We start from the raw sequence: 14,344 nt of genomic DNA, 5'->3' as shown, positions 1-14,344 counted from the left end.
GGATACTTACCACCAATGCTCAACTGACTGAAGAAGCATATTTCTTTCTTTTTAAGATATATGTGATAACATTTATTGGTGGAAACTCCTCATCCTTTTAATCAGATAAATTTCTCCCTACAAATATCTGTGGTTAGTGAAGACATTCATGCCTTCCCACGTTTCATAGATGAAGCAACAATTATGTTCTCAACCCAAAGCAAGATGGGTATACCATCTTCTCTAAGGCTCAGGAAACATTTCAGAAAAGGGTAAAGGAAGCACTTAAGAGCTAGAAGATTGGGTAAAGGAATTAAAAGCACCATGCTTTAGACTGGTTGCAGATATTTTAATAATTAGCTCAGAGGAACTATACTGGCCTTTACTGGTCCATCAAGACAAACAGGCAATTAACAACCAGGCAAGAAAATGAAAGGGTTCACAAGGTCCTATTTTTTTCTTTGTTTGTTTCAGGATTCTGGCTATTGGTAGAATTTGACAAATGGAAGTCCCACTGTCTTAATGGTACATAAACATCTGAGCCCACCAAGCTTCAACAGAGAGCCCTAAAAGCACAGTCATCATGGTAGTCCATGGGAAGGTAAGTGGAACGTATAATGAGTCAGACACATAAGGAGGCTTTTGTGGGTGAAGGGTTTTGTGTGAGTGAGAAGGAAGAGGAGGCCTGCATTGCTTTTATAAGGTATGATCTCTAAAAACAAATTTAATTAATAAAAATAATTTTTTCTGAGAAAATAGTAATATAGATAGATAGATATAGATATATTTTACAGTGAAATATTGTTTTAAATTTTTAGTATGCTCTGTACTTTGATTGTGAATAGTAGTATTTGAGTAAGCAAAATAAAAATCCTGGATGCAGTCAAGAAAAAAGAGTAAATCATTGTGCAGAGTGACTCGGATGAAATATGCTGTGACGAACAGAGAGGACACATCCCAGTGCCAGCTATAAAGTGCCTTTCACCATAGAACTTCATTTGTAGCCCCCTTATCCTTGTCATATCGCAGCCCCCAGCCATCATCCATCACACTGATTCTCTTTTCTCTATTCATTGTCATAGCCCAGTCTATTCATCTGCTCCTGGGAAGGATTCTCCTATAACCCGTCTTCAGCTGTTAACTGGTTTTTTCATTCCATCATTACTCTTTTCTTTGAATTCTTCTGAGGGAAAATGAATTATCTGTTAAAAGAACACCTCTCCTTCTTGGCACACATCCCCAGAAAAATCCATGGTGAATTACTGGAAAGCGAAAACAGTATGATCAGGATTTGACCCTTTTTTTCCATTTTGTATTGACAGATTCACAATTGTGTGTAGAAAACCCTACTGCTTATAGATTCCTTAGGTTTAAAAATTTTAAAGTTAATTTTGTGTATATTTTATTTTGTATATTTTTATTTTAATTTCTTCACTGGAACAAAAGTTACTGAACTCAATAAACTTCATTTGAAAAATTACTTTTTACTCTGCATACTTGCTGAGCAAATGTGAATGTTTATTAAAATAGGTGAAGGAATAGATGTAAAATGAAATAAAATAGAGTTGATATTTCCTCAAACATATAATTAAAATATCAATGAAAACCCTAGCAGTTGATTTTAAGTAAACTTCAAATCATAAAATCATAACATTCTTTGACAGAAAATTTGTTTAAAGAAGTTGATACTTTTCTTTCCTAGTCAAAAGGAAAGAAACAATTTCATTTGCATAGAAAGTTTGTAGAAGCGAAGATATTCATTTTGCAAATCAGTTTTAAAAGCCTTAATTGGTTTGTTTTACAAAAACGAATGAGATGTAGCCAATTACTTGTAGATTCTTTCTGATATATAATTGAATCCTTCTTTCTTACAAGCAAGTCCTTTTTTAAATGTGACGAAGAACTAAATTAAATCTGCTTCTTTGAGATAAATGTCTAGGCTGTCAGGTTTCCTGGCTGCTTGTGATCTTTTCTTTTTAAACTTAGGATCTGAACAATTTAGGAAATGGCTTGGCTGTCTCATATTGTAGCAGAATATGACCCTAAGTTATACTTGAGATTTCCCCACCAGCCTGCAGGCTTTCTAACAACTGTTAAGATGCCTTGCCGACAGCCTCTTTGTCAGAAGGGACAGTTCCTAGTCGGTGTTGACTGGGTTATAGCTTCTTCCTTTTTCTGTGTATATGCCAAGGTGGCTGTCTAGGTTTGTAACAAGTGTACTCCAATAAGGCTCTGCACTGCTGTTTTTACTGTTGTTCTAAAGCACCACCGTCACTACCCTAGTGATTTTAGAAAATTCATCAAGGGAACTGATTTATATTTAGCCTTCTCTACATGAGCCTATGTATGACAATTAGGTCTGTCATCCCTCTGTCTAAACATGCAACTTTAAAGATTGTTAGTGCCAAATCCCTCAGTTTCCCCCTCACCACTCTCCCTCTCCATAGGACACTGCCACATATTAAGGAGGGGCACACTGCTCTCTCCAAGTGTGTTTCACATGAAGTTAGAGGTTGGAGAGAAAGACCTATTTTGTGTTTCTACAGAGAAACACTGTTGATGGTCTTTACTGTTCCCTCAACCAACCTACTGAGACTCTGGCTTTCATATTTTGACAAGGAACTCATTCATCTATTCCGTCCTCTCTTTATTACATAACATTTATTATGCATAATAGACTATGTGTTTTGATCACATGTAGTTTATGTCTCCATCTTTCTCTAGACCCACCACCTTTCGTTTCTTTTTCTTTTTGCCCGTCAAAATGTTTGTATTGTCTAAATATTCTTGGGCCCATGATCATCTATCTACTGAAGAGTGACAGTCCCTTCTTCTCCAAGCCACTAACATTGCTCATACATACAGGGTCAGAAGTGGGATTGTGGACCAAAAGGCCTTTCCATGATAGTGTCTGGTATGGCTTTGACTTGAACAGACTTTAGCACACAGTTGCAACTGCTTTGATCTCAAATGTGCAGAGCTGCACTGCAGTGTCCAAAGGATGATATTTAAATCCATCATAACCTCAGATTTTTGCACGTTCTCCCACCCCTTTCCTAGTGATCCTTGTGGACTGAGGATTGGTGCAGTGCATGATTTCCATTCAGGGCTGTCTCTTACTTTCCCTTCGCTAGTCTCTTATATTCCCCACTTTGCCAGTTACTAGGTAATGTGCTAATCACCACCTACTACAAACAGAAGCTTTGCAGTAGATGCTCTGGTCAATGTTTCTAATGGTAAGTAATTAAAAGTCAGTTTAACCTGACATCCATTTGGCAGCAAAAACAAAAAGTGGATTCTCTCCTAGTGACTACAGATTCTTAGCCTGATGATAAAGACAAGTTTGGATTTCATCTTATGCAGTGATGTATATAACCAACTAGGAAGTGCTTGGTGACTTCTGTGATGTTACTACCACTGTTTTCCTGGTGGGCATGTTTTCTCCAGGCTAGAAAATATAGTAGCTCACAATGTTCAAATCTGGGTTCTATTAGGGACCACTTTCCCTCCAAAAGTTTGCTGTGCCATGAAAGTTAGCCAGTAGACGTGAAGCTTCCAGGTGCTTAACAAGTCCACCGTGTCCCATTCTATGACTCCAGTGTGCATTGACTTCAGCAACGGGAACCTACATTTGACATCCTTTATTTCAGCATGTAATGTACACATGATGGTATCATTGGATATTTTAATTTTCATATACAGAACCTAAAGTATGTAAGATGGAAATATATCCCCCTAAATATGGAAGTTTTTCATAATATGGGTTTGATTTTGATATTAGTCTTAGTTATGAAATGTTGAAAACTCGGTTTTCCATTCCCTTGGCATTTATTCTTCCAGCACTGAAAAGTCACCACTTACATAGATGCTTCCCTCTGGGAAGAAATTTATTACAGTAGGATAAGGAGGAGGCTGACTTATCTGAAATACAAAAGTAGAAAAGCATTGTTTATGTTGCTCTGTTACAATACAGGTACTTTGTCACAGTTAAATGCACACTTTAGATCCATAAGTTAAATTAGTAAAAGCAAAATCCTTCAAATATTTATTATTTAGAATTACAGGATCTTAACAATGAGGGTTCACTTTTCCAGTCAATTGCTTAGTGATGCAAAATTACCCTGAAATAACCCGCTATCATTAAGTAAATTCACATGCATTAGCTGCTAAAAGTCAAATTTTCTTTTCTTGTGGTTTGAGGAGAGTCATTATAAAAGACGAATTATTTTAATTTGCTACTTTTGTCTTCAGACATAGGTAGTTGACTTGAAAATCTGCTGATGGAACGTTTAGAATCTCACATTAGACAAAGATCTATGGAAATATGTCAAGGATAAATTGATGCTAAGCCTGACAATGAGAGAGTGACCTGAGCCATCAGAATTTATAGTCGCAACTATTTGTGAAATAGCTCGAGTCTCCTTCCATAGTCTTTCTTCATTTGGAAAAAGAATAATTATTTCCTTTTTAATTGATATGCTCACCTCTAAAGAGTATAGGCAGCTTTAAATTCATAAATGTCATCTTTACTTATAACACTCATTGTTCAGTGTAATTTCTTGTTTTTATTTTTAACTAAATAGTTAAGTATTATCAAATGTCAGAAAAGGAGGTTTTAGAGTGCATAATCTCCAAAGATAGGCCCATATTTCTCTGGTAAACTGAATGAATCACATATTTTATCTTACTCACTTTGTATTTTTTTTTTTTGGTTCTTTTTTTCGGAGCTGGGGACCGAACCCAGGGCCTTGTGCTTCCTAGGTAAGCGCTCTACCACTGAGCTAAATCCCCAGCCCCTCACTTTGTATTTTTTAACACAGATTTCACCCAACAAATATAAGATACACACAATAGTAAATTTTTTCAAGTTCATTCACCATTTTTTCAGGTAAGAAAAATGGATAAATACTATAAAAACAATTCAGTTTTCATAGTAGCTACTAGAAATATTTGTCTCTTGTGCAGACGAAGTAAATGATGCCCAAACATTGTAGTTATAGAGAAAAGTATCTTTTTTTATCCAGAAGATTTATGATTTGTCCTCAGAAGAATATCCACAGAACAATTGGACAGTTACTAATTAACCCAAGTAAGTAAATGCTACCAGATCCACATTGCGTCCCATGATTTTCTGTGTCCACAGCCATTCCTGAGACTCTTCATAATCAATGAAAAGTATTCCCATTCCTGCCTGCATACTAGCTCTGGTTCCACATGATGGGATGCTTGCCCTGTTTCCCAAATATTTTTGGAAATAATTTGTCAGAAGACATTCTGTCTGTACTAGAGTGTATTAGAATATTTTTTATGTGAAATATATTTTAAAATTATTTCTATGTGCTCACTCAAATATATATCAACAGCAACCACAGTGCATACGTCACTATGTCAATAAAAATGTTTGAAGTAAATTTTTATTTTTATTAGATTATAATATGATTATATAATTTTGCACTTACCTCTTACCTTTCCTCAATCGATCTTTCTAGTGTATACCTTACTGTCTTCCAATAGCCTCTCTCTCTCTCATATATATATATATATATATATATGTTGACATATATATATAAATTGATTGATATATGTATTGACATATATCAATAACTGACATATTAAATATGCTTCCAAAATTATATATGTATATATAAGTATATGATATAATGCAATTTAATTTTTTTTAGATATTACTTTATTAAGTTCTTAGGATAAGTCAAGTAAAACATTCTAATCATATATTGAGGAAGATGGTAAGTCTTAGAGAAGTCAAATAAAACTTGATAGTTAATTCGGGACATATAATTAGAAAATAGGACACCTTTCTCAGACTGCTTTTCTATCAGCATATAAAAAAACTGATTTATGCATTATCACTACATAAATATTGGCAAATAAAAGTTTGAATCTGTTTTATTTTGTTTTTTAATTTTTATTGAAAATAGATTCTTCTTTCATACAACACAACTTGACCATAGTTTCCCCTCTTTTTTTCTCTTCCCAGATCTACCTCACTGCTACTCTCTGCCATATCCACTTCCTTTCTGTCTCCCTTCATTAAAAAAGCGGGCCACCAAACTCGACAAAACAAAATAAAATCAGCAAGACAAAATCTCTCATATTGTGGCTGGGCAAGGCAATCCAATAGAGGAAAAGGGTCCCAAGTGTGAGGAAAAAAAATCAGAGACAGACCAGCTTTCGGAGGTCTCACAAAATCACCATGCTAACAGGTATAACATACACAAAGGAACCAGGGGCAGACCCCTGACAGCTCTGCAATTGCTGCTTCAGACTTTTAGAGTCTCTGCTCTATGGAGTCCTGCATAGTTGATTCAGCTGGTCAAGTCCTTCATCCTCTCTAATTGCGTTCCTTCTTCAATAGGGTCCCCTGAGCTTTTAGGAGGTGGATTTGAAGGTCTTTCTTGTTTTAAAATTTTAAATTAAGGTTTTAATATATAAAGTGTGGGTAATTGTATCTGTTTTAATAATTTACAATAGAAAGTTGATTTTTCCCATATTATATTCAAGAAAATGTTGCCAATGTTTCAGAAATTACTCTGTGCCTGTGTACCAAATTACACCGAGTTCTACTGGTGTTTAAAACTTCCAGATTTTTCCATATAGGCGTTTTTCTCATTTTTGTTTGTCACGATGCAGCCAAGACATACATATTCCATTATTTTAATCTGTCATTTCAGTCTAGGTTTTCCTGTCTTTAATCATTCTTTTTTCATCATCTTCAAAGCCATATCAACTTGCTAATTTGCATATGATGCCACAGTGCTTCTGGAAACAGTACACTGCAGACATTAACCTGATCGGCATTTGGTTTACTGCTTGACCTCCACTGTTGCTAAAATCATGGCGACATGATAGTGCATGGCATTCTTTTCAGTGTGTATGATGACATTGCTTTAAACAGGTGTGTAAATGTTTCTTTTTCCCTCAGATGATGAGGTAAGATGACAGCCATACCCAAGCTGCAATAGCACAGCTTGGGCTAACCCCAGGACTTTTCTTTCTCTGTTCTACCTTTCCCTCAGCCTAGGCCTGGAAGCTTCTGGTCACACCTTATGACCTAATCTTAGAAGTTGATTGGTTTAATCCAACTTTCCTCGACTTCTGATTGAATTCCTCTCCTGGCCTCACACTATCTTTGGCAATATGTTCTAAAGTTCTGTCTTCTTCTCATTTTCTTTCTTTTTTTCTCTCTTTCTCTCTTTCTTTCTTCTTTCTTTCTTTCTTTCTTTCTTTCTTTCTGTTTAGTTTGTTCTCTCTGTAATACTGTCTCAGTGAAAATGTCACACACACACACACACACACACACACTACCCATGACCCACCACCCACCACCTGCCGCATCACTTTTTGTTTTTAAATCTGTCTCTGGTTTGAAATAGCCTTTCTTCCTCTGCTGTCCTGTGTAAGTTGGGTTTATCCTATATCTGATTTGTGCTGTCAAATCTCTCAGATTTGTCACATTGTCTGCCTCTCAACTAGATTTCATTTTCAAACATGGTTGCTTCCTTCTAGAAATTAACTTTACCTTCACTGTTAGCAATTAATGGTGTGTACTAAGAGTGCATCTGCATTCTACCCAGATCATGCTGTAATCTAGGGTTTTTCTGAAATTCTGGCCACATAATTTATTCCTAGATTATCTTTGGATGTGCTCCCTTGCCGGAGCAGCCATGTTGTTGGGTTTGGTTTCATATACACAGATGGGCTCTATTTTTCAATGAGATACATAAAGATATTTATATACTTAAAATTATCAATTATATGGCACAGCATGATCTTCGCTATGTCATGGATTGTTTAGATGCTTTGTGTCAACCTATGTCATTTAGTACTGACAATTAACAGACGACTTTCACCTTCAAATTTTTACAATGTAAAAATAGAAATCATTCTTTCAGGTGTGAAAAGTCTTAACTTTTTAAAAATCCTCAATTATTCAAGTGTTGGCATAAAGAATGACTATCGAAATCATTAATTAATTCTTTGCATGATGGTTAGAACCAAATTGTTAATGGATTACTGAACTTGAAGATTTGATGAAAGTACTCTAAATGAAATCATTTTATATAAATATTTGCAAGGATAGAATGTAAAAGGTAAGTTCAATGCATCTTGATAATCCTGATGGGATAACAGAAGAGAAGTAGAAAGTGTTGGGGAGACAATGAGTAATAGGAAGAGAGAGAGAGAAAGGGAAAGTAAGTCTGGAGAATAAAGAGCCATTAAGAAAAGCCACTAAAGAGAGGTCAGTTCCTCTTCAAACCTCCTCTTTAATTAATAGTTCGCATACTATGAGAAGGAGCAAAGAAAGCAGCTGAGGGGGAAAGGGTTGGCAACTGATTGTCCTCTCTAGTACTAAAGTAGGTGACCAGAAGAGTAGTTGGACCAGCATGATATCCACAGTAGTTGTAATTCTAGATTGAGAGCAAAGCACAGCTGTCTCATTGGACCTAAGGCATGTACAACAGGAGCAAATTTATTTCCAGGACTGTAACCCTGGATATCTGGGGACAGAACAATAAAAGACCAGAGAAGAGAGTCTACAATTGTCAGGCCTCTCATCCAATAAACTTTCTGTTAATTAGTTACCCATTCTTATAACCACAGATAAATATAGCTCTCACACCTTTTCAAATAGCCTCTTTTCCCAAAAGGTGGAGACTATTACAGAGTTATACAACTGGTCTAAAACCAGATACTATGTACCTTTGGAGTGCCCCAAAATAACTGATGCCTATTCAACACAATCTCTAAGAACCAGGTTCAGGTAATATCACAGAAGAGTAATCAGAGTAATTATTAGAGCTAATGCTCTGTGCCTACTGATAGTGATGTCTAGGCATGTTAAAGAATGCAATTGTGATGTATGAAAAATATCGTTGCCTGACCAAGACTGACATTTTATCACCACCAATCGACATTCCAGCGTGGACAGGGAAAAGTCCACATGGTCCCGTCCCTAAGTGAAGAATAGCAGATGTTCAGTGGATTATAGCAGGGGAGAATATGTTGCCTTGAGTGATGAACTCCCATATAAGATGGCGATTCCCAAGTGGTCAAGCCTAGAGTCATGCACATACAAGGAAAGCTAAAGGAAATCAGTAGGATATATATATATATATATATATATATATATATATATATATATACATGTATATATTTACCTGTAATAGCAGTCATTTATTTAAAATCATGAATTTAGAAAGAGGGACACAACATGAATTTGAGGAGGGAGAAAGAGATGTGGGAGTAATTTAGATATAATGATCATCTATAAAAAACTACTAAAATTCAAATATATTTATTATATTTAATATTATATTATTTTTATATATAATATTTACTACTAATATATGCTTTTCAGAAGGTTTTTTTTCTCCATAATGTTTATTTATTCACTTTACACCTGATCAGAGTCTCCCCACCTTTCTTCTCAAGCTCATTCTTATACACACTCACCAATTTTTTTTTCTCCACAGAGAAGGGGAGGCCCCTGCTCACGGTTACCCACTCACCCTGGTACATCATGTCATAGACAATTTTTTTCTTCAAAAGAACTTAATCAAATGGGAGTTTGGTGAATTAATAATTTTAAAAATTCATATTTGGGAAAAGTTTTTCATGCTAACACCTACTTTTAAGTGCATTAGATATATTCAAATTACCAGGGAACATAAAAGTAATAAATTTTCCATTAATTTCAAAACCATAGATAAGTGACTCCTCCTCTCCTTCACCCGTTCATCTATTACTCTGATTAGAGAATTTCTTCCCAGGGACCCAGAAAACCCTGCTTCAGAACAAGTGGTCTTACAAAATTTATGTAAGCTCTGCTTTCTAGATGAGAGCCTAAACTAAGATATAAACTTTTATTTTTTCTAAGTATTTTAATAATTTCCACCTAGTATAAATTACATGAAACTGTAGAAATAAAGAAAAATCAAGAAACAAGCGACATTCTAATTAGATTTTCATTATCTGTATGTAGTTCATGTTGATATATAGTATTGAATAGGAATTTATTTTTGTTTTAATTTCTCCAGGGAAGACACACACTCTAAGGTTGCTGTGTCTCAACTGCTGAGGAATAAAATCCTAATTATTACTCCACTGTGACTATTTTGAATTGGTTAGGAGGCATTTTTATTGATAATCCAGTAATTTTTATATTTTTCTGAAAATCAATGCTTCACTACTTTTTGTTGGATATTTCTTTTATTTATGTTTCAAACGTTATCTCCTTTCCAGAGTTCCCTTCCAGAAATACCCTATCCCATCCTCCCACTTCTATGAGGGTGCTCTCCCACTCACCAACCCACTCCTACCTCTCAGCCCTGGTATTTCCTCTTTATTGAAACATTGTGCCTTCACAGGACCAAGGGCCTCTCCTCCCGTTGATGCTGGAGGAGGCCATCCCTACACATGCAGCAGAAGCCATGGGTAGCTCCATGTGTACTCTTTGAATGGTGGTTTAGTCCCTGGGAGTTCTGGGGTATCTGGTTGGTTGGTATTATTATTCTTCCTGTGGGGGTGCGAACCTCTTCAGCTCTTTCAGTCCTTTCTCTACCTCCTCCTTTAGGGACCCAGTGTTCAGTCCCATCATTGGCTGTGAACCTCTACCTCTATATTTGTCAGGCTCTGACAGAGCCTATCAGGAGACAGCTACATCAGGCTCCAGTCAGCAAGCACTTCTTTGCATCTGCAATAGTGTCTGGGTTTGGGGACTGTACATGGGATGGATCCCCAGGTGGAGCAGTCTCTGGATGGCCTTTCCTTCAGTCTCTGCTCTACATTTTGTCTCTGCATTTCCTTTAGTCGGGAACAATTGTGGGTTAAATATTTGGAGATCAGTGGGTGGGCCCATCTCCCAATGGGGAGCCTTGCCTAATCTCTGGATATGGTCACTATGGCTTCTCCCTCCTCTTTGTTGGGCATTTCAGCTGATCTCATTACTGGGTACTGGGAGCCTCTTGCTTTCCTCGCATCTCAGAAGGGCTACCCCCAGTTGCCCTTCCCCCATTGCTTCACACATCCATTCAATTTCCTGAACTTTTGTATACAATCCTGGTCTCCTCCCATACCTGATCCTGCCTCAAGTTATCTTGGGTTTTCCAAGCTGTGGGACTAATATCCACTTATCAGTGAGTGCATACCATGTGTGTTCTTTTGTGACTGAGTTACCTCACTCAGGATGATATTGTCTAGTTTCATCCATTTGCCTAAGAATTTCATGAAGTCATTGTTTTTTATAGCTGATTAATACTCCACTGTGTAAATGCACCACATATTCTGAATGCATTATTTATTTTTCGAAGTTCCTACTATTTAAAGGTAAATAGCTGATTTAAAGTTTTTGCTTATTTCCTTTTTTGAAAAATCATATAGAAAACATATAGCATCTTATTTAAACTAACCATCTTTTCATAAAATTTACAATAAAGATAAATGTCTCACATAGATTCAGATCTACATAGAACTGAATTTAGGTCCATAGAACTTCAAGTACTTGTGTTTCAAATTGGACCTTTGGATCACATCAATGTTGGGAGATGTCATTCACACTCAGATAGATGTACATGCATTCACTCTTACGAGTTTCAAGTTTTCCTTTACAGACTAATTTATTTCTTTGAGTTTTTCTTTGGAAAATGATTATCAAAGTGAATCTCATAAATTACTTTTGTTCATTGTGTTCTCCATATTGCCAAATACTCCTGTGAATAATGCACTCATTCTAACCGCATCTTCATTTCTATAAAGAAGTGTTGTGAGTATTCATAGTTAGCTGTATAATTAGAAGAAATAGTTTTGAAAGGATCACTGTTATTAAAACCTCAGCGAATTAACTGGGTGATCTCTACAATAACTTTTAGCTTCCGTATTGAATTGTAAGTTTGTCTCATACTATAGAACTATAAGTTGATTCACTAAATGATTATAATATAAATAAGAATGTAATTGCATGTTTAAATTATTCCTAACCATTAAAAGAAATAAATTCATCACAAGTTGCTTGGTTTTTTTTACATCTGTAGTTAAATAAAATGAGAATTATATGCTAATTCAAACCAAATATGCAATTTCTTTCTCTGTTTATGGCTAATTAGGCCAATTTCAAACTCATCCTGTAAATATATAAACATGGTGACTAGGGATAAAGGTCAAATTTAAGATATCTGGCAATCAGCAGCAAACCACTGAACTGAGAATGGGACCCCCGTTGAAGGAATCAGAGAAAGGACTGAAAGAGCTTGAAGGGTTTCGTGACCCCACTACCCAAAGACTATACATGGACTGACCCTGGGCTCCAACCTCATAGGTAGCAATGAATGGCCTAGTAAGAGCACCAGTGGAAGGGGAAGCCCTTGGTCCTGCCAAGACTGAACCCCGAGTGAACATAATTGTTGGGGGGAGGTCGGTAATGGGGGGAGGATGGGGAGCGGAACACCCATATAGAGGGGGAGGGGTTAGGGGGATGTTTGCCTGGAAACCGGAAAAGGGAATAACATTCGAAATGTAAATAAGAAATACTCAAGTTAATAATAAAAAAAAAGATATCTGGCAATCATAATGAGTTCATAATTATGTCTTGGTAAGAGCTGAAGTGCACATTCTTTTAAAATGTGGATGTGTCATCTTGCTATTTTCACTCTAAAAAATAGCAGAAATTATTTAATGAAGGCAAATAAAATATCTCAAGTGTAGCATGATAGCATTAAAAAGTATTTAAAAGAATAAATGAAACACGTGTTTTGTTTTGTTTTTTTTCTGTAGAAGGACCATAAGGATGTCAGCAAGCCTGTCTTCACCAAGCACGTGATTTTGTGATGAAAACCTGAGAACAAAATATGAAATATATCTCATTTTGGAGAGAGACAATAAAGTTATCTCTCTTTCTAATGCACTCTTCCATCACGATCACTCTAAAGCATTACTTGGTCGTTGCCTTAACTCCCACATGAGACATGCTAATCTAGCTTGTGTAGGTGAATGAGTATAAACAGGCTACAGGGCGTTCATTTACCAGCTGTGTGTACTTGGTTCTCTGAACACATACAGTGCCTGACTCCCGAGATCGTGAAAATAAGTTAAGTGCCCAGCAGAGAGCCTGCCAGAGGAAGAGACTGGTTATTAGTGACTATCAGTGGTGAGGGAGACATTGATTGTCTTCAGCTCAGCTCTTAGCTTTACCTCCTTAAAATAAAAGCAGAGAATGAATGATTTTTTTAAGTCAGGGTGGAACTTGAAGAAAGTAGCTGTCTGGACCAAAATTGTGTATTCTGTTCTTTGATGTCCTCATCATATTAACCCATACTTTCCATCACGTGTAGATCTATTTGAGGATTTAGAAAGGCCAACTTTTTAACCACTTTATCCTTCCCTGCTTTGCGGTAGCCATGTATTTTAAAAGTTAGATCTCTCCTGAGAGACACAGCCAAATACGGCAAATACATAGGCGATTACCAGCAGCAAACCACTGAACTGAGAATGGGACCCCTGTTGAAGGAATCAGAGAAAGGACAGAAAGAGCTTGAAGGGGCTCGAGACCCCATATGAACAACAATGCCAACCAACCAGAGCTTCCAGGGACTAAGCCACTACCTAAAGACTATACATGGACTGACCCTGGGCTCCGACCTCATAGGTAGCAATGAATAGCCTAGCAAGAGCACCAGTGGAAGGGGAAGCCCTGGGTCCTGCTAAGAATGAATCCCCAGTGAACTAGATTGTAAATGGTGGCACTGGACTGGAGAGATGGCTCAGAGGTTAAGAGCACTGACTGCTCTTCCAGAGGTCCTGAGTTCAAATCCCAGCAACCACATGGTGGCTCACAACCATCCATAATGAGATCTGATGCCCTCTTCTGGCGTGTCTGAAGACAACTACCGTGTACTCATATACATAAAATGAAATAAATCTTTAAAAAAAAAAGAAAGTGCTAGAAAAGTAAAATAAGAATCAACCTAGATCATAATAGTTTATGTCAACATTATACACAAGGAAGGGTAACTTCTTCATGTGCTGATGTAGAACTGAGAGAAGAAAAGGTATAAGGCATAGTGTAAAGGAGAGAATATGGGCAACTAGATAGAAGGACGGGTTAGTAGTTTAGAAAACAGGTCTACCTTCCCTAACTGAAACGATTAGGACTAAAATCCCATTTCATACTAATCAAACACAATTTGCATCATCTTACCATATATACCTGGTAAGATCTCATACTTATCACTCTTCATCCATTCACTCAGTAATAAAAATATGATTGTGTCTATATACATAGGTCTGAAATTGCAGTTGTTAAAGCAAATGCACTGTCTACTGACCTCCTTACAGCTTTAGTGTGCAGTAT

At 36.6% G+C, this 14,344-nt stretch overlaps 1 long non-coding RNA gene across 16 annotated transcripts in view; it reads left to right on the top strand.

Annotated features, from left to right (window-relative positions):
* LOC102547440 (uncharacterized) overlaps window positions 1–12,898 on the top strand; it is a 92,795-nt gene extending 79,897 nt beyond the window's left edge. For 13 of the 16 annotated variants that reach the window (XR_001841446.3, XR_001841447.3, XR_010058024.1 and 10 more), the window contains 3 exons: window positions 454–580; window positions 5,978–6,203; window positions 12,769–12,898. This is a non-coding gene — a long non-coding RNA (uncharacterized LOC102547440). The remainder of the gene's footprint in view (window positions 1–453; window positions 581–5,977; window positions 6,204–12,768) is intronic. The other 3 variants (XR_001841448.3, XR_010058028.1, XR_010058027.1) reach the window with 1 other exon arrangement.
* The last annotated feature ends 1,446 nt before the right edge of the window (window positions 12,899–14,344 follow it).

This window comes from Rattus norvegicus, chromosome 15 (genome assembly GCF_036323735.1).
Source record: "Rattus norvegicus strain BN/NHsdMcwi chromosome 15, GRCr8, whole genome shotgun sequence".
NCBI lineage: Eukaryota > Metazoa > Chordata > Mammalia > Rodentia > Muridae > Rattus > Rattus norvegicus.
Note: the sequence above shows the minus strand (reverse complement) of the source record. Positions and strands in the feature narration are given on the sequence as shown.